General features: G+C 39.6%; 1 long non-coding RNA gene across 2 annotated transcripts; it reads left to right on the top strand.

Moving 5' to 3' along the window:
* The first annotated feature begins 18152 nt into the window (after nt 1-18152).
* LOC136697944 (uncharacterized) lies at nt 18153-20415 on the top strand. 2 transcript variants are annotated; one of them, XR_010802770.1, is made up of 3 exons: nt 18153-18390; nt 19218-19389; nt 19610-20415. It is a non-coding gene; the product is annotated as an uncharacterized lncRNA (long non-coding RNA). The 2 variants fall into 2 exon arrangements; XR_010802771.1 differs by lacking the exon at nt 18153-18390 and adding an exon at nt 18554-18970.
* The last annotated feature ends 1292 nt before the right edge of the window (nt 20416-21707 follow it).

Genomic DNA, 21707 nt, shown 5'->3' with positions numbered 1-21707 from the left:
CAATACCCACTAAGGCTGCTCTTGTATCATATACAGAACTCAAATATATATAGACCCTCTTCAATTAAAATATATTAAAATTGTCGTACCACACCTGTTTTTACCCCGTAACCCACTTCTACATCCTTGCACTATTTATTGTTATTTATTTCTGAATGTCTTCTCTTGTGCACTATGTACAGTGCTGTGACACTACAATTCCCTTCGGGATCAATAAAGTGTAATCTTATGTTATCTCATCTTATCTTATAATGTAAAGGATCTTGAAAAAAAAGCTTAATATTGGTGTAGAACATGTACTTTTCATCAAGGTTTTCCTTAAAACGTCTAAACATTCACTAACCTCTTTATTTAGGGAATCGGGCATGCTTGGAGAACCTTTAGTAAAGTCTTTATAAAACACTGAACTGGAGGATCCTGGTTATGAGTCTCGTTTACAATATCAGCATATTCGTATTCTCAGTATCTCTTGTCTTCAACATCAACATAATCATCATCATCAGCAGCAGCAGGGTGAATCTTGTTTTATGAAGGAGTGACTTTGATGCTCAGATTCATGATACATGTCATGCTAATGTGTTCTAACAATTCCACTGGGTCCTGCAGACTAACCGAAAATAAAAAATTACATTCAAATCTGGTCGAAACTGTGAGCTCTGTGTCTACATCTTGTAACACAGATATATTTCTGCACATTTTGTTGTTCCTCTCCAGCCTTCATCAAACATCTCTCTTCGTCCTCTTCCTCTCTCTCTCTCTCTCTCTCTCTCTCTCTCTCTCTCTCTCTCTCTCTCTCTCTCTCTCTCTCTCTCTCTCTCTCTCTCTGTAATGGGGGTGTCATGCTGCGCGAGCTGACACATCTTCAAAAGGAAACGTTAATGTCTCAAAGGCAATGCCTCCAAACTGGGTCGCTCCAGTAGGCAGGAGATTTTTACGCAGAAGAACACATTCCTGGCCTGAAAAAAAAAAACTCCGTAATGACTCAGACTGCTGCATGCTGTTTGAATGCTTAGGTCTAGGGTTGGTCTAGCAGGTGGGCCTCCCTCAAGGCCAATAGAGCCATAAATTTACCACCTTATATTAAGTGTTTTTAATAACTGTGTAAGTACACATTAATTACACATGAAACACCAAAGTAAGCACTAAGGTTTTTAGGACTGATAATCTTCAAAATAATATGGCAAATCATGAATATTTGCTAGGAATTTATTTGGGCCATGAATGTCAAAACTCTGTCGGAAACCAGAAATGAACATCATCTGGTCTGATTAGGGTGACCAGACGTCCTCTTTCCACCGGACATGTCCTCTTTTCGGGATTTAAAAAATGCGGGACTTGCTGTCTTCCCCATCCTAATTCTTACAATAAGCCATAATCCCTTCCTTGAAGTGTGCACCTCAATGACGTTTGATGACGTTGTTATTTGTGAGCAGCTCTGTGTGTGATCCCTCTGTGGAGCACGAGAGATCAAGTGTTTAAGGAGTTTCACAGTTTTTACTGGAGCCTCGAACAGAAATGTGTTGAAAATTGTTAAGGTAATTTATCATAGTCTCATCTTCGTATTTGGAAGTGTTTCTGTGTCACATAATGCTTTCACTTTCTGTCCTATATTTTACAAATCTGAAAGTCATCTCTCCTGTCCCTATAATGAGATGAATACACGGACACACTTAAATGTTACTGACTTTCTGACGAGTTCATTGAGTTACATCTACGCAGTTTTTCTGATTAAAGTTAACTTTACAGGAAAATAGGCCAAATCCCCAGATTATAAATGCCAGAACAGGGGCGAGACTGAATTATATCATGTACAGCATGTTTTATCAGCCAGACCTTATAAAATATGAAATATGAGAATTTTTACATTATGTCTGGATCCCAGCGATGCTCTGATCATTTATATATTATTTCTGGTTGATGTGTGCATGCTTTTAGTAACATTTAAAAAACACAGTTAAAACTCGTCCGTTTTCTGGTGTAAACAAGTCTCTTTAATGCAGAGCTTCAGTTCTGTAGTTTGGTATGAACAGAAAACAACAGGCTTCCAGTGATAATAAACTGTCAAGAAATGACAAAAATATTAGTTTATTATTTTAGTTTAGGGTCAAATTTTGAATGTAAAGGAATCTGTCCAAAAGTAATTTGTTGTTTATCTTGTTACAGGGTATGTATTAAAGTTCAGCAGCATAGCTGCATGGTTATGGAAACATTTGTGCTGCAAACCTGCCCCATGTGTCCTCTTTTTTGAAAACCCAAATATGGTCACCCTAGTTTTGATGCTAGTGGAAACATATTCATTTAGGCTGATACTTCCACTCACTGACAGACAGTTACACACATAGATCTTCCAGAACACTTACAGTAGCGTTTTCTTTTAAACAAAATGGCCCTGCTCAAACCAAATATATCTTTGGTTGTTTCCATGGATGATGATCTCAGATAGTAGGCCTTCGGTTCAGCTCCTGATGTCCTAACCAATGGAAGGGTTTGCTTGGCTGCATCCATGTAGATGCTCCTAAAAGTTAGCTGTGAAAAACAATTGCAGTGTTTAAATACAATAAAAAAGAAGATTCTGTTACATTAAAATGAAACAAAAATGACTTATATTTATTTCTTGCCCTAAAGGTGTTAATGACCCAGAATGTTCCCTGATGCTAAAATGGTTTTCAATACTATATTACTACTCATAAATAGTCTAATCAGATAGAATGAAATGCCTTTCAAATAGAATGAAAGTTACCTCATCTGTGCTAATAAAGTAAAAAAATGAAGCTTACCTGTAGTTCTAACCACCACCTTACCATCTGCCTTGATTTGGTTTTTGAAATTCAGACACTATTTATAGCAGTACCCCTGTCAGAAGCAGGGACTAGTGGAGGAATAGAAGCCTTTGATCAGCTTTGCTTTGTAAATCTCAAACTGGCCCTTTAAAATCATGTTTCTGCCTCCAGGAGCTGCATGACTGCACATATGCATGAGTTAGCTCATGAGTTAGTGCATGAGCGCATGGCCTGGACTCTGTTCCCCAGGCGTGTGTCAGTTTGAGAGTGCATGACCACACTGATGGACTCGACTTTGCTTCACTGTACTGTACGTTTTGCACTTTACAGCATGGAGTGTGCGTGTATTTGTGTGTGTGTGTGTATGTGTGTGTGTCTGTGTGTGTGTATGTATGTATGTGTGTGTGTGTGTGTGTGTGTGTGTGTGTGTGTGTGTGTGTGTATTTAACTGCTGCACAATTTATGGTGGAATGAAGGATTCAAAAAACAGCACAGAAGTGTAAATGCTGCATTGCTGCACATTCAAAATGCCCCAGAATATCTGCAGTAAAGTGAAGCACATAAAAGTGCCAAACTGTATCTTCTGCACAAGTTAAGATGGAATGGAAAGCTCAGTTAAGGAGCCAACTTCTTGTTACAAAATGTCTTTCATTGCTTTGGATGACACTGCATTACTTGGAACATACTGTAGCACTGTATTTAGTCTGATTTAGAGGTTCATAGTCATACATCAGTAATTCTGTACTTCAGTGTACCTGGACTTCAGAAGAAAAAACATTTATGTGAATGGTGGAAAATACACAACTTTGTATTGGAAGCTCTTAGTCAGTGCTGCTCATCTCCTGGCCAAGTGTTCATGAATTATAGAGGAGAGCTTCTAGTTCCTGAATGTGACACGTGGGACTGGACCACCACTTAGACTTCATCACGTACACACACATCTTCAAACCGTGTGCCTCCTTAAAGATAAGTAAATGGAAGTGGGGTTAACCGTAGTTAAAATCAGCTCTTTACCCCACTGATTTATATCCCTGGTTGAACACGTTAAAAAGCTTGTACTAAATTTAAATGCTGGTTAGTACACCACTGAAGTAATCCATTTGAAACACAGGCATTGCATTGCTTCTATGTAGAGAACTAGGCATATCTGTTGTTTTGTTGTCCAAGACCACAAGAGGATTACTGAATGGATCAGTGAGAACTGGGGGAACAGATTAAAGGAAAACTGAACTCTCTCTACAGCTGCCTGTTTGTCCTGCAGAACATAATGACCAGTCCCCTTCCTTTGGCCTAATAGTGACTGCTCCAGGGCCCAAGCCTTTACTCTATCCAGCGCGCAGTCCACAGAAGACCCCACATCCCACAGAGGGATGCTGTTGTTTACTGTTGCAGTTGTTGAAGAGTGAATAGTGCATTCTTGAATTTAATTGATGGAAGCATAAGGATCTCACATGGGCAAAACAGTGAAGTGACTGGGTAAAAGTGTCTCCAAAACTGAAGGTCTTGTGGGGTGATGTAGTGGTTAGTCCGTACCAAAGGGTGCCCAAGATAGAACAACCAGTGAACTGCTGACAAGTTAATGGGCACCTGAGTCTTTGATGTTTATGGAGAATAAAAGCTAGCCCATCTGAATTCACAGAAGAGGAATTATAATACATTAATTTGTAGCCTGCTGTATGCTGTGCACCTAAGCCTAGTATTGCCATTAATGTTATTATGATGGACTCATTTCATTAGCAAACTTGACTTTAAATCATTACACGTTTCTTTGAAAAATAGCTCCTTATGTTCACCTACTTCTCTTTTGCTGCCATTCTCACTCACGTTTGACACCCACGTTGCACCTGATTTTTGCAGTAAGACTCGTATGTGACTGGAAAGTTTCTTTTCAGTTTTGGCATTGCTAACAACCAAACGTATCTACAGAGTCTCATGTGACACCAGGGAAAGGCACAGCCAATCACACTGGTCATATGTGTTACGGGGAGGTAGGACTCAGGTAGAGAATGTGACCCTTTTTAACCCTTTCAGCACCTCTAGTTTAATGAGACATTGACAGATCTATTTTTTTGTTTTTGGAGGAGATCAAATTATTGGTGGGGACAATTCGATAATCGCTGGATATTGGTGGGGACATGTCACTTCCATCCATGCTAATTCTACGCCCTTGGGCCTCATGGACTCCATGTCTCTATGAGTCAAGTCAGTTTTGGTGGCACAAGGGGGACCCTCACAACATTAAACAAGGTTGTTTTAATTTTATGGCTGGTTGGTGTCTTCATAAATGAATTGTACGTAGTTTCTATTTACCAACAATATCAACCAATATATTTGGTGTAAGAAGTTTATTTATTTAGGTTTTTCACTGGAGGCTAATGTAGGTAACATTACTGGAAGCTTTTACTAAATCTACTAACAAGCAAAAAGCCACAGTCATCCATTATTCCCAGACAGTGTAAATAGCCTGGCTCTATTCCCACTCTTCCTCAATGCTACTCAGCACATGCGTTTGTTAGTGTTGTTCTCCAACTATGTTGAGCTGTCCAATGACTTTGCATCAGTGTTAAGTTTTAATAATCATGGTGACTGGCTTTACAAGTCTTGGAGGTTTTAGAAAATATGCTTTTTTTATATTTGTAATATTTGACGATTATTGCACAATAGTGTCTTTCCACTCTGTATTTACTTCACTTATTTATTTATTTATTATTTAGAAAACTGCTCTAATAACATTGTTACAGGTGCTGATGAAGTGGCAAATGAAGAGTCAAATCCCTTCCACATTGTTGTGAAACAAACTTCACATAACTGTAAGTACCGAAGCTCAAAGCCACTGTAAAAACTACTGTTGGAGAGGATGGCAAAGAGTGGCGGAAAAGTCTGAAATAACAAAATGTGTGTGTGTTACTGCTTTGCTTCTGGCACAAAATATCAGTTCTGTGTGTATGTGTGTGTGTGTGTGTGTGTGTGTGTGTGTGTGTGTGTTTAAGGTCAGTTTTCTGTCACCAATCTCACTCACCTCCCTACTCCACTGACGTCATAACAGCGTGTTGAGTCTGCAGTGTGTGTGTGTGTGAGAGTGTGTGTGTGTGTGTATAGGTCAGTGGGACTTATACACTATGAGTTCCTCATCATTGTTTTAAAGGGTAGAAGGTTGCAGTCAGTATGAAAAAGGTTGTGTTTGGACTGTTTCTCTTTTATTATTGACCTAGATTATGATGTCTATTGTCTGTGACTATAAACAATATAACTGGGATATTATTTTAAGGCTGGGGAGGAGGACAAAGTTTTGTTGGAAGTTAGGTGGAAAAAAAAATACCAATACACAAAGGTAAAATTAGAATCTTTAATTCAGGTACTGGACAGTGCTCCCGGGGTGGAGTTAGTGACCAGTTTTATATAGACAGCTGTTTGTGTGTGTGTGGGGGGGGGGGTCAACTACCTATTATTATCCTTGAAACAGTATAAATGCTGAAGAACTGTTGTTATAGTGTGTTGTTGCTGACATATTTGGGTAATATGGACTCAGAACTGTAATACTAAAGACCCAAGTCTACTTTACTGCTGCTGGCTCAGTGGCCTGTGGTTTTGTTGTTGTTCATGGGCAGAGAATGAGAGACGAGCCTCAGAGAACAGCCACGTAACCTGAGGCATGCAGCATGCAGATTGGAGAGGTGTGGAATTTCACCAGGACTCTGTGTGTGTGTGTGTGTGTGTGTGTGTGTGTGCAGATGATTACTGCATTACTCATCTTCTGTGGCAGAATAATCACACAGAGACTTTTTCATTACTGGGAGCTTCTTGTTCTGTCATATTTAATGCTATACCTCAGGAAACCTGCACTAGTCTAGTCCTCACTGGTTCAATCCAAACACACACACACACACACACACACACACACACACCTAGTGACGCACATGACCTGCCTGAAGCTTCATCCAAAGGCTTTCGTCAAGATGACGACGAGATGATGGTATCTTTGGATCATTTTATACTAGGCACAAGAGTGATGTGTTTTTTTCTCTAGGTGGGGTCAGACATCAACACACACACACACACACACACACACTCACTGAACAAAACTCCAAAATAGCAATTTAACCAAATAAGGAAAACCCATTCTTAACTTTGAGTTGGAGTTATGAATGTTTTCAAACTAATTTTGGACAATATTTATTGGGCCATTCATCATGAAATTTTAACAAGAAGTTCAAAGCAGCAAGCATTTTCAACTTATGGTTATATCCTGGAAATAAACTCTGGAACACGTCCTTGTGTAAACTTCTAATGGATCAATAAGTTCTTGAGTATTTTCAGTTAAGAGCACAAAGAAGGGTTTATTAGTGATGGAAACTTTCTGTCAGCTACATTGCTCTTGTTGGTGGTGTATTGCTTTGTGATTGGCTGCACCTCTGATTTCTGAGTAAAGCATTTTATTCCAAAAAATAAGCATCTAAACAGAAGAACAGCCGTAGAAACTCCAGGTGCTGGACATTCTATGGCAGTTCTACAGCTTTCAGAATATTGAAATATTTTGAGCTACTTTGGTTCTTTTATTAAAGTTGATATTTGGGAAGGTATTTTTACGTTTTCTGTCTTTCTCCCACAATACAGTGTTATGCGAGTCAATGCCAGTGTCAGTGACTGTTAACTAACATCACAGAATAGTTTTTGTAGTGTAGTCAATTATGGCCAGCATGTTGATGATCTGGTGTCATCAGCAGTTTGAAAAGAATCAGTGGCGCTTCGTTCAGAAGAGGTGTGTGGTAGCCTTCACTCTCAGAGCTATAGCATTGTATGGTTGGGGAGAGCTGGCTAGTGAGTGAAAATGACATGGACTAAAACTGATTGAGTAAAACTGTGGGTTTTGCCTGACCCAGTCTTTCTGTCTCTCTTCCGCCTGCTCCACGCTGGCTCTTCCCCACTGAGGGTGTTGAGTTTCTGGGGCACTGATAATGAAAGCCCCCCTTTATCTCTACACCTCCACACCCCCTGTACTGGCTTACACACAGTGTGATCATCCCACACACTAAACACACACAGCTCTTGCAATGCTGGTGCAATGGTAGAGGAGGGAGTGAGCTGCTGAATCAGCACATGTCCCCTATACAGAACATGTAAAATTAGACTTAGTGTTGGAACAGATTTTACCAAATACAAAGAAACAGGTCTAGAGTTACTATGCAATTGTAATCAGAGGTGTCTGGTTCATTATTCATACAGTAATACTCAGAAGTAGAGAGGCTGTGGTAACTTGGTGGAAGTTTCATCCCTGGTCCCTAGCCCCACAGGGTAAGAATCCTTATCTTCTCTCACAATATGATGAAATAATGAGGTCAAATCTCAATCTTATGGAGTAATTAGTCGCAAGTATTACCCCTCGTTTTATTCTTATAACTATGAAGCAACACAAGTGACAATAAATGTTAAATCCATATTATCCTGTACTTTACATTCAGCATTGCTCCCTTTTGTCTTGATGGTATTTACATACACATTCATTCAAGGAGGCTAATTAAAAATGGTGCAGCTATGGGATGCTGGTTAAGGAACTGGGCTTCATGACTGAACTGCCCTTGAGCAAGGCACTTACACCCCAACTGTTCCCCGGGTGCTGTGGCTAGGGCTGCCAACCACTCTGGCCACTGCCCCTTAGTGTTCACTAGTGTGTGTGTAAATTTTTCACTGCACGGATTGGGTTTAATGCGGAGAATAAATTTATATATATGTTGAGCATATATAACTTATCAACTGTCAATACTCCTATGTATTTATGTTAGAAAATCTTTTCAAACAACACAAAAGCTCATTTCAAAATGAAACAAAAGCTTTTATATCATGAGTAACATTAACTTACTAATCCTTATTTACATTCAGGAGTTTTATTGGGTGCGGTCTCCTCATTTTATGTCAACAATGTTAATAAAAATGACTTGTAACACAATATTTTTCTCTGTAAGTGTGGAGCTGATTGGTCTGTATGTTTCTGTTCTGCATATCTCAGATGCCTTTGTGACTGAGCTGGTGATAGAGGATTGTAAATTGCGTGTTGCTGACCACTTTTCCTGCTTCTCCCACATTCATTACAACACAGCAAAGAAATAACACTCCCCAAGGCCAAGCAAGCAAAGGCTAGCTGACAGAAACACACATTGGGGGCATGTGTGTGTGTGTGTGTGTGTGTGTGTGTGTGTGTGTGTGTGCATATATATATATATATATATATATATATATATATATATATGTGTGTGTATATGAATGAAAGCTGAAAACACGTGTTCTCCCTGTGTCCGTGTGGGTTTCTTCCAGGTGCTCCGGTTTCCTCCCACGGTCCAAAAACACACGTTGGTAGGTGACTCGGAAGATTGCCCATAGGTGTGAGTGTGTGTACCTAGCCACTGTGTTGCAGTGACAATCCCAAAGCCTATATGAAAATGGAGGGTTACGTCAGGAAGGGCATCCGGCATAAAAACTGTGCCAAATCAATGGTGCGGATCGTGGTTGATCCACTGTGGCGCCCCATAATGGGAGGGAGCAGCCAAAAGAAGAAGAAGAAAGCAGAAAACACTAAGACACATCATGTGTATTATAAAAAATGCTTGTTCTGTTTGGTAACACTATAGCACTTCCACTGGCAGTTTAAACCTGTGTTACTGTGAACATGCCTTCCAATGATTCTAGCACTAATACATGACCCAAAGATCACCAACCTAAAATATGTATTACTTACTGGTTTACTATGTTTATCCACTCTTTTCCAATCATTGTAATCATTGTGTTTTCCACATTTGGTAACCATTAGGTAGATGTGTTCTGGCCTTTAGTGCAGAGCTGTAGAACATAGTCTGCTTAAAATCTCAGAATAATAACGAGGATGTTTAAAGTTTGATTGGGAATTTGATTTGTATGAACGAGTGCAGAAGGCAAAGCATGGCACGTTTTGCTGGTACTGTAAAAAGCTCAATGAAAAATTGAAGGCGTGTTGGGATGAGCCCTTCCCAGTGTCTGCTGAATATTTCATAAATAGTTGTCTCTTTCTCTCTCGCTTGCTTGCCGTGCATTATCATCGTTCAGCATGGATCTAGGACAGCATGCCACTCAAAGGCATTTCCAGCCTGATCATATAGGCCAGTGACGTGAAAGAGAGTGAGGAAGAGAACGAGCAAGGCTGAGTATGACAAAAACAATGACATATACACAGGCTTACAGATCAGCATCTGAGAGTGAATGAGTTACAGGCCAGTTCCTTGAGGTGCTTTGAATATAAAATACATTTTAGTTTGTTTAATATTATTATTTATTGTTGATAAAGGTTAGGCCAGTGCCACAAAGCCTATAAGGGACTAACCACCTCATATTTATCTGAACCTCTGGTATGTCCTAATTTCCCACTGTCCACTTGGCCTGCAAATCTGGACTGCTGAAATACAGCACTGCAGCCCAACAGTTTATGTGTGACTTAGGTGCATTTGCTCTGCTTGAATATTCACTGTGAATATTTGTTAATGCACAGTACTAAGACATTAGTCTTTCTGGGAATACTGTTTGTTTCACTCCACTGGCAGGACACTGTTGTGCAGCTGTAGTAAGGTTACAAAGTTGGTTTTTTTTTTTTTTTTTTGGAACAACTGTTTTTTGCTCCTTCCCTCCTCTGACTAGTTCTGTGTCTAAACGCAAATGTACATCCTGCACTGCAGCCAGAGCCAAAGGGCAGCTGTGTGGCCCAAATGTAGATAAAGCTTTCCACAGAGCTTCTCACAATGCTGGCCATATACCATCACAAGAAGCCCTTTCATTCCCACAGCTGCTTTCAGAGATGTTCTGGTCAAGTGTTGTGTAGTGTTTCACAGGTTCATGACGTTTTTAGTCATATGGCACACAAGAATCAGTCAGCTCTTTTTAATTCATGTCTTTCAGGTCTCAGTGTTCTGATCACAGTGTCCAGATCTAACTCAGTGAAATATTATTATACACACCCTAAAAATCGTACTACTTTTGAATACTACATGATATATATATATTTTCATGATGTCTATGATTGTAATAATAATAAAAAAAACCTGTTATAGGAAACTGGTCTAATGTGTTTACAAATCCCTAGTGTCAGTGAATGAGTGTAAAAAACAAAGTGACTCAGTCAGGCATGCAAGTATTCCTCTCTCTCTCGCTGCTATGAGATATATAACAAAGAGAGATGAAAAGGGATGGATATTTCTTTATTCCTGCTCCATAGGTGGGTAATACTGACTTTTTTTGCTGTTTCATTTTTGCTATTTATGTAGGAACCCAATGTAAATTCAGGCGACTGCTAGCTGCATGAAAATACTACAAAACTAAACAGACAAGTTAAACTTCAGCCACGTACAAACAACATTTTTCTACTCAAACATACCGTTCCACATGAAGACACAGAGCATCTGAATGTAAACAAACCAGGGAGAACTGCAGTTCCCAACAGTCATAGGCATTGTCTTTAATACGGTGTAAAGTTATATAAATTTGTTGGGACGCATGATGTACAAATCTCCCACTTCCAAAATCACTGATAATAATTTATGTTATATGGCAAAAATCTAATTAATCTATGTCTTTCACACAAAATCACATGGAAGGGAGGATAATGTACACTTGGCCCTGTCTGGACACTTTAGTGGCAATGTGGAATGAGCTCTTTTTTAAGGGCCTTTGTTTAATCGGGACACTTCCATTAATTCCAACATGGCCCATACTTAGCAGACATTAACCCTGCCAGTTCCTTTATGTTGTCCCATCCCCCCTTATACACATCATTTAACATGCACACACACAGCCTTTTGTGCCACGAAACAGGCCAGTGTCAGCTGAAATCTACAGCGCTTGTTTGCAGGCGTAGGCCATACGCCAGCCAGATGAGGTCCACCGCGGTTGTCACGGAGACACCATCACTCCTTGGCCATTAAAGTGTGTTTAAAAGGCAAGTGGAAGGTCACAGAGAATCCGTGCTTATAAAGGGAGAGATATAGGACGAGGGACGAAGCCATGTGCCGTTGAGACAACAGGCTTTAAATTGTGCCATAAGGCTCAGTGATTTGTTTCTGTGGTTTTCCAGGCATTTTCATTGGCTGATTTGATTGTATAGAAGTCACTTCATTTTATGAGCTCTATTGTGCTGGTAATTGCATAAAGTCTGCCAGATGCCGTCTCATTAGAATGAATCTAATCAATAAAGAAAGGACCTTTAATGAATATCAATTATGTCAGTAATCATGCAAAAAAGACTAACTCAGGTTTTAAAAAAACAGTGTTAATAAAGAAAAATAAACAGACGTAACTGAGCACTGACAACAAAAGTCATAGTTTTAATGATTTTAAAAGAACATCCACGGACAACTTTCAAGAGAAATATGTTTGCAAAAACTCACATAAGTTGGTATGTTTATTGCGCACTGACTTAGGATTTTAAATAGAAGCTCACCAGAATGTGCTTGGTATAAAATTCTAAAGGATGTTTTGGGTCTCTTCTGTATAGTCCCCTTTTTAAAATGCACCATATTGCCATATGGAGACCTGCTCAGACAACATTTCTTCTGAAATCAAGGATATGAGATTTTGACTTCCTTTGCTGCAGTAAAAGCTTTAAGCTTCTGGGAAGACTGTTTTAAATTTGATGCTGAAACAGTGCTGTAAGGATTTTATGACAACACTAGTGAGGTAAGGTTGAGATGTTGGATGATTAGTTCTGGATCACAAACATTTACTGATCTCATAGATATCGGATGGTGCTCCATAATTCAAAATAAATCAAAGAATGCACTGCAATACAGCTCAGCGATTCCTGGGGTTTTATACCTCTCTAACTGCTGCATGGTGACCTTAAACTCAGGTGTTGCTCCTTCAGGGCATTTAATTTTTTTTTTCATGCATTTGTTTGAATATAGTGTAGGATGTATTTACACAATGGGTGCACCTTAAATAAGCTGAATTCACTTAAGTTATGAAGTTTGAATGAATATGTGTAATGAAGATATTTTTGAGTGTCTAGATGACTTTGCTGGACCTTAAACCACCATCCCATCCCATCCCATCCCAGTTTCTGAAGAGCCTCTTTTATGTGTTTAGACATCCACTTTATCAGTTGATAGACACAGAGAATGACTCTTCCCTTTCATTGTCTTCTATGGTGCCACTGTGAATATGTTTATCCAGTGGATGGCCCTTCCCTCTCTGAGCCTCTGTAGCAATTAACAGAAGTATCCAAGCAGAAGCAGTGTCCACTCTCTGTCCGTTTGTTTAATTAAGGCAGTGAAAGGCCAGCTTGTCCTTCAGGAACAAAGAGGAGATGTTGGTGGCAGGTGGTCTCCTGCTGGGTAAATCTGACTGTAAAACAGACAGAGTGACTGTTAGCTCTGCTCTCGGCAGTAGATTTACAACTCCCTCCCTGTCAAAGGAGGGATCAGTCCCTTCTTGTTACCCCTAAGGCTTTAGTTCTATTGATGTTTTATGGGTGAGCAGAACGCAATGTGAAACCAAGGTTTAGAAAAGCATTTGAAAGAATGAGATCAAGTATCTGAGATTTATCAGTGCAGAGTGGTTTTGGAGTTAATTCCTTGTTAAGTAATCTGTAACAGCAAAAATAAGTCAATATTACCAACATATGCACTCTCGAAATTATAGGTGTAACAAGGGTTCTTCAAACAATGCCATAGAAGAACCAACCTTGGCAGTGGAGGTCCTAGCCTGTCTGATGCCCAGCACAAACATACGCTTCTGGTGTTTCTTTACAGTTACAATGATCAAAGCACTACACTCAGATTACCAGAGAAAGAGATAAATCAGACTCTGAATCAAAGGCAGCATGAACCAAGGTGAGGTTATAATGTAAACAGAAACATATGATGGAACTGACAGCAAAACCGTGGGGAAGCTGCATGAAAACATGACACACAGTGCCCATTCCAATAATAAAATTTAACTGAGCCACCTAATTCTATTAATTTATTTACCTGACATGCAAATGTCCATATTCCTTTTTTTTATTTTGTCAATGCCCAGTGCTGCCCCACTACAATGCTCTGTTCAGCTGCCCATGTCGCCTAGTCTGCCACTGACATTTGGTTCCATAATTTTTTACACAATTCTGTTAATAAACTTTAAATTGGTAAAGAACCTTTGCATCAAGTTATTTTCTAATTCTTTTAAAGGTTCTTCACACTCTTAAACAAACATAGTTTTTTTTTTATGGAACAAAAATGGTTCTTCTATGGCATCACTTAAAGAACCCTTAGTATCACCTTAATTTTAAGAGTGTGAAGCAGGAACAGAGCAGAGGAACATACCCTCATCTCTTTTCATGCTTTTCAATGTTCTGTGGTCTCTGTACCATCTAAACACCTCCAATGATTTATTGAGCCAGCGCTGTGCACAAACACCAGAGCTTTTTTCCGGCACGCACACAGACCAGAGAGCTAGCAAATGGTTAGGCAATATTCTTTGAATTTTATTAATGTTTTTTTTTTTTTTTACTTTTTTAATCAATTCTGTAAAACAGAATAAATCTATATATAGATGTGTCTTTACCTAACATGTTATGCTAAAGCAGATGAAAGTATCATGTGAGGGCTCTTGTGTTATGTTACCATTGGCTTGATGAGTTGAATATGTAGTATCAGAAGAGGAAAAAAACAAATCGCTACAAACCTGTGTCCTGGAGGGAACCCAGTTTGACACACATGCTCAACACACAGGCCTACAGGAGGAAAGGTAGCTACAGTCAGAGACATGGAAGCTGATTTATGGAGGGAGGAGTAAGACAGAACAGAGGGGATGGAGGGAGGGATGAGATGGCATTGGGTTGAGCTCTCTGATTAAAGTGTCAGGGTGAAAAATGACAGGACCACACAGGCCAGAGCAAGTGGGCTGGGAGAGAAGCTAGCATCCGAAAGCCCAGGAAAGAAAGCAGAGGGAAAACGTGAATGAGAAAGAGGCAGGGAATCCCAGAGGGAAGAGAGATGGAAAGAGACAGAGGGGGAATAGCACTAGATACATTGCTGGCTTGTCAACAGGGCAGCAGTGGCGGAAAGGAGAACAGTAGCAGCAGAGATAAGATGAGAGGCGGGAGAAGACAGATAAAGCCAGGGTAAGCAGGCCTCTTCCTGTTGATCCAAGTCCAGTCTACCCATCGGACACTTGTAGGCCTCAAGAGCCACACACTGGACCAGTTAAGCCCCAAGAGAGCTGCAGATACGTGGGGAACATGGTCTTCCTGAATAAACAGACATGTGCACAGATCTTGATTAAGATAAGAGCTGGTGGGTGAAGCCTTATCTTAATTTGTGGCGCTCATTCAGTGCTTCCTAACATAACATTGGCACCCATTCTCTCATGAAGGCTCAGTTTAACGGAGCCTTCCTTTCCTGACTAGGGCCTCACGGGTATGTCCAGGGAGCATTCATTGCTGATATATGAGCAATGTTGCTACCCTTTCTACCACAAGAACATCTCCCAGCTGGCCACCAAGATCAATAGATATTTGGCTGAATATTAATGTTTATTGACGTTAGTGGACAGCTGGGTTTGGTGGGTTTCACACTCAGTGTGGTTAAGAACTATTACTTTGACAGAAAGGGCTGTTTGACAAGTGACCATGACTAAATGACCAACAACAAAGTGCTTCAGAAGCTGCAGATTACTATCAAAATAGAGCAGCAAACATTAGAATTAGAATCACTTTATTGGTCACTCTATTGCACACAGAGGAATTTGTTCTCCCCATTTAACCCAATCTGTGCAGTGAAACACACATTTGCACACACACTAGTAAACACTAGTCCCATACCTGAAGCGGTAGTAACTTTTCTGTATTTAATACAGCTTGGAGACAAACAGTTTGTAGGAACGCTACAGCCAAGAGCATCAGTCCACCATCTGCCTCAGTTTATCTCATCATAACTCAGTCTGCAGCCTGCTCTTTATATTTTATTTAATTTCAGTGTCTGTAACCGTTTATCTATTGCCAGGTTGTGGTGGGTCTGGAGCCTACTCAGAATCAATGGGCAGTAACTCACCCTGGAGGGAGTGCCTGTCCATCTCAGGGCACCACACACTCACATGCTCACAGCTAAGAGCCAGTCCACCTACCAACTGTGTCGAAGAAAACTAGCGCATCTGGAGAAAACCAACACAGACACAGGCAGAACACACGAAACTCTCCACAGCTTTATATTATGTACTTACTGGAATTGAGACTAAGAGCTCAAACTTTTCTCCCCTCTCACTTTTATCTCATTGCACACTACATATCTTATCTAGAACTATATGAAAATAGTTATGTAAACATCTACATATTTCATAGTTGAACATTAATACCTTGTATATTTTAACCTTGCAGTAATGTATGCATATTGTTTGTATAGTGTTATAGTAAGTTATTTTGTGTAAACACAGATCAACCATAACATTATGACCTCCCCCTTGTTTCTATACTCATTGTCCATGCTCTCAGCGCCACTGTCTACAGGAGCACTTTGTAGTTCTACAATTACTGATTGGAGTCCATCTGTTGCTCAGCAGACTTTGTTTGCTCTCTTTCATCCTGTTCTTCAATGGTCAGGACCCTCAGAGGAAGACCACCAAAGAGCAAGTATGATTTGCGTGGCGGCATGTTGTGCTGGTATGATTGGATCAGACACAGCAGTGCTGATGAAGTTTTAAAGATCCCAGTGTCACTGATGACCTGAAAATAGTCCATGAACCAAAAATATCCAGCCAAGTGTCCTGTGGGCAGCATCTTTTGTCCACTGATGAAAAACTATAGCACTACCAGCACAAACTGTGCAGCAGCATATGAGCTACTGATTCTGACTTTACGTCTACAACGAGGTAGATGTGTCTAACAGCGTGGACAATGAGTAGACACAGGGTTTAAAAACTTGAGGAGAACTGCTGTGTCTGATCCACTCGTAGCACCACACTCATTAACACACCAACACCACAAACCTGCACATTAGCTTGAGATCTCAGTGCTCAATGCCTATGGAGGAAATAGAACACTGTGTAAACGTAAAATATAAAGGAAAAAGCACAGCAATAGGATCAGCTTAATTTAAAGCACGATTTAATGTGGAACTGAACATCAGACTAAGAACCTGGGGAATAAGGAGCTTATCCAGATTCGTTACCGGCTCACTGCATCTTTGTCCTGACGCGGCGGACGCCATCGCCAGCAAAGTGCGTGGAAACTAAAGTGTGGCTGTGGAACTACACACTCTGACAGTTTATAGCTCTTTTACTACGATAGGTACCAAACTGTTGTCTAAAAGAGCTCACTATAAAGGACTTTGTCACTGAAGTCAATGTTTTACACTGAATATTGCATATAACGTGAGTGTTCAGCGATATTTCTCATTGGCAACACAGAGAAAGCTCCTCCGCCTTCACTGCTATGCAGTCAGTCGTTAGACCACGCCCCTCTTCGCTGATGTCCCGCCTCCCACGCGAGAAAAGGGTCAGAAGTCTGAAACTGAAAAACAAGGATCCGAAACTGGAAAAAAAAGGATCCGAAACTGGAAAAAAAAGGATCTGAAAGTGAAAATAAAATGTGACCGAAAAAAAGATATGAAACTAGAATAAATTAAGGTTTGAATCTGAAAACATAAAATCTGCAATCGAAAAATATAAGACTTCAAATATCAAAATATACAGGAATGTCATCATCATCATCATTTTCTTCTCCGCTTCTCCATTTCAGGGTCGCGGTATACAGGAATGTGAACATTGAAAATTATTTATTCCAAAAAAATAAAATAATTTAATCGAAATTCTATTTAAATTGAAAAAAATCATCCTACACTTTTTAAAATTTTGAATGCACTGTTGTATTTTTTCAAAGTTCAATCTCAAGATTTGATCTTTCAGTTTCAATTTTTTTTTCAAATGAACAAAACTTTTGACCCTAATATAGCTCCATACAGCATGTGTCACTGCTAATTGGCTAAAAACTACTTAATAATATTGATTTCCGAAGAGCCGTTGGACGAGAAAATGTTCACAAATTGCTTTGCTAGTGTTTACTAGTGTTTAGTGTACAGTTGGGACACGGTATGAGCAAAAGAGAGAGGGGTAATGGGCTCCTGCGCAGCACTAATTTTTCTCCGGTGAGCTGTTTAGGTGGTGCGAAATGCTTTCAAGAACCTTGACCTTTTGATCCATGTGCCATAAAAGTCCATCCCAGCAGGGACAGTGGGATGTATATCACACCTTATCTGTATATGGATGCACTTTAATGACGTCTCCATATCTCTCTGATCCTCTCTCTGCCATTCGCCATCTGTCCTCCGCTACACGTTTTGCTACTTCCTGTTTAGACAGGGTGAACCACAGCCTCGCTATCCAAACAAAATTGGTAAAGGGAGAGGAATACAAACGAGTAGGATGTTTATGGTTCAACAAACCCTTCCAACCGGCAATTACATTTACCCACTTTCTTCTGCGCGCATGTTTGCTTGTCCTTGCGATGTTCGTGCGTGCGTCTGTGTGTACCAGGTTTCACTCGTTGTGGGGACCAACATTTGTTTACACACACATTGTGGGGACCACAAACTTTTCTCCACGGTATAAATCATTGCATTTTAAGGTGAAGACGTGTGTTAATTTTAGTGTGTTATGGTTATGATATGTAAGTTATTAACATACCAGTGTGGTGTCTTTTATGCTAGAGAGAGAGAGAGAGAGAGAGAGAGAGAAATGGAGAGGGAGAGGGTTGTGCTAGTCCTTCTCACTCCTATAACTTCTGTCATTCCAAGTGTTGAAACTGTCATCACAAATTCTGTGCCCAATAGTGATGTACGTTTTACTTTTTGTCAAAGGGTTTTTCTTATAAATGGAGACTAAAGTGCCATTTGATCTGGATTATTTCATGAAGAGATAAACGTTATCACTGGTTTGTAAGTTAGATCCAGCATTAAATCAACACTGTGTAGTAGGGAGACAGGGCCTCTGTAATTACTTCTCTGGGCTCAGTACAACAAAAACTGCACTATGTAACTTTTGGAGGAGGGTAGGATACCACCCTTCTTCCCGATATTTTTCATATAGTGAGTGATATCTTGTAAGAATTGGTCATTCCTTACTAATTGCAGTACATATCTTAAGTAAGGCTAATCCAGCCACAACAGGGCTATGCAAGAACAGAGGAGCGTGTTCTCTGACCTGTGGTAGGTTCCTGCAGAAACAGACATCAGACATTTACAGCATAATGAATCTGAGCTATTTTTAACATATACACACTTTATATACTATATACATTATATACTTAACTAGATGGTGAATTTTACAACTGTAATTACTGTGCAGTGTCTTGGATCTTAGACATCATTGAGCAGTTCCAAAACCTCAGCATAAATAGAGTGGGCATTTTAATGTGTTCAGACCTGTGGTGAACTGTTTGTGTTGTTATTTCAGCTGGACTGTAAACTGCTCTGATATCCTCAGTGGGCCAGGCTGGCAGAGAGACTCTGTGTTTGGGATGCAAGATCCTCTGTCTGACTGCTTTTCCTGTTCCAGCTTTCCACGGGCTTCTGCTCCTCTACTTTGTGATTTTGTGGCACTGCTCCAGCAGCAAAAAACGACCAGGGTGTGAACACGGCTTCCCCCATCTCTATCTCTCTCTCACTCTCTCTCTCTCACTCACTCACTCACTCTCGCTTTCGTATAAGTCACTATGACTATAATTTTGTTCGTATGCCTTTCTCAGTTTCTGTATCACTTTTTCTCCCCTTTGTCTCACTTTGTCTCTATTTTCTCACCCTCCTTAGGACTTTAACTCTAACTTTCTCTGTCTTTCTCTCTTTTAGTGCTCTCTCTCTACCTCTCTACGGATGGTGCAGGAAAAGGAGGATGGAGAAAAGCAATAAGGAGGGGGGGGGGGGGAGAGAAATGTCATGAAAGGTGAGAAGGAGGACATTGTCTTGTCCGAACTGTGTGTAGTCATAAAAGTTGTAGCTGCTTTTTATTTTACGAGCAGAGTGTTGTGAGCGTGAGGGTTCATGAGTAGATCACACACTCCTCCCCCACTGCTCAGAAGAGATGATGAAGGAGGGATTCCTCATGGCTTTCCCATTGTGTTAGCATCAGACAAATGCATCTTATCAGCTTCTGCAGCCCCCAGATTAAACAGTCTGCATCTTTCCCTTATAATTTGTATTAAAGGGAAATGCCACCATTTTTTCTGCAAATTATGCAAAATGTAATTTTTGGGATGAAGACATTTTTATTGAGATTAGTTTGACATGAAATGGTCCATTCTAGAAAAACTCAGAGTCAGAATTAATCACAGCAGTGATTATAGTAAAGTCTTCAGCCTATCTCACCCAACATTATTACATTAGATGGTTACAAAGTATGATGTCTGAAATATTATTTTATGATTGTTTTGAGATAATGTTTTTTGTGTAAAATGTATCTTTAACCAGTTCATGTCAGGTGTGGCAAACAGAATCTTCACCCAAAACATTTTGTGTGTGTTTTTTTTTTTTTTTTTTTTAATTTTGTCATTATTATAGACACATAAGAAGTTCAAAAAACACATAAAGATTCACTGGTCATTAGGTTTAGGGTATTATATTGAAATCAGTTAGTAAAGCATTAATATTTCACATCAAACCACCCTGGATGACTACATGCAACGTCTACATTCACTGCTAGCTGCTGTGTCAAAGGTCACTTCAACCAGTATAAATAACCATGTTCACTACTGCCCCCTCTGTCAACACTGGTCTCTGTCTTGTATTTAGGGTTCAACTAGGGTTGAATGATTTATCATTATTAGATGTGAAGCACCTCATGGAACTGGCTTGTAATTTACTCACATGTTCAGTCATATTTAGGAAATTATCCAGAAGAGATGCTGTTCAGTTCTTTGCATCACTGACACTATGTTTCCTTGTCACAAGTTGTAAAACATGTCATTTATAATGGCCTCCAACAGGGGTAGCAAACGTATTCTGGGTGAGAAGTCATAATTACATTTGTTCCAATGACAACTATGTGCAATATTATTATTTATTTGGATTTTGATTCTTGCAAAGAAAAAAATGGCTTTATGGACTATATATCATACTGAACAGCATTTGAAAACTATAAAATGCTAATAAGAGCCAAGAAATGAACATGATGTGAACCCATGCCACGCTGCGGAAACAGGTCATGGTTGCTACACAGTTTCAAAGCAGTCATTGACTTAGCATCATATTAATTATTACTTTTCATTTGTAAACTCATATCACCGACAAGTACCTTCAACGGGCTGGATTTGGCCAGCAAGCCATGTTTGGCACTTTTAGCCTATGTACATTGTTGTCTGAACAGATAGAAGTTGGTAAGTTTTACACATAGATTGTATGATTATATATATGCTTTACTTAATAACACACCTTATGAACTGCATGTACATTTCAAACAATCATGACGCAACCAATCACCCATGTACTGTGACAGCACAAATTCAAAATGTCTGAAACTTTATTGATAGCACATAAACAACATAAATGTTAACAAACATATATTTGTATTTCAGCTGCAATACTGGTCATAATATTTCATTTAGATATTATTTTCCAAATATCGACACTAATTTTACAACAAGCTCCCTTAAGCTGAATATATGGCCTTCAATTTGCAGCTTGAGCTGATCATTAAAACACTTCAGCAATCCTACTAAATAAATTAATCACATACTTTTACAAACAGCATAATGAATGTTCTTTTAAAAAAGGAAGGAAGAAAGAAAGATAACATTTCCATTTCTGGAAAAGAAAGCTCCAGGGAACATTCAGAATTTGCCTGTGGTAGGAAAACACCTCTTAAAACCATTCATCAGTGCCTCAATAAATTAATGTTTCCACAACTTTCTCAGAAATACTGTGGGTATTAACACCATTGTGTTTCTCACTT

The sequence above is a fragment of the Hoplias malabaricus genome, chromosome 5 (genome assembly GCF_029633855.1).
Source record: "Hoplias malabaricus isolate fHopMal1 chromosome 5, fHopMal1.hap1, whole genome shotgun sequence".
NCBI classification, from domain to species: Eukaryota; Metazoa; Chordata; class Actinopteri; order Characiformes; family Erythrinidae; genus Hoplias; species Hoplias malabaricus.
Note: the sequence above shows the minus strand (reverse complement) of the source record. Positions and strands in the feature narration are given on the sequence as shown.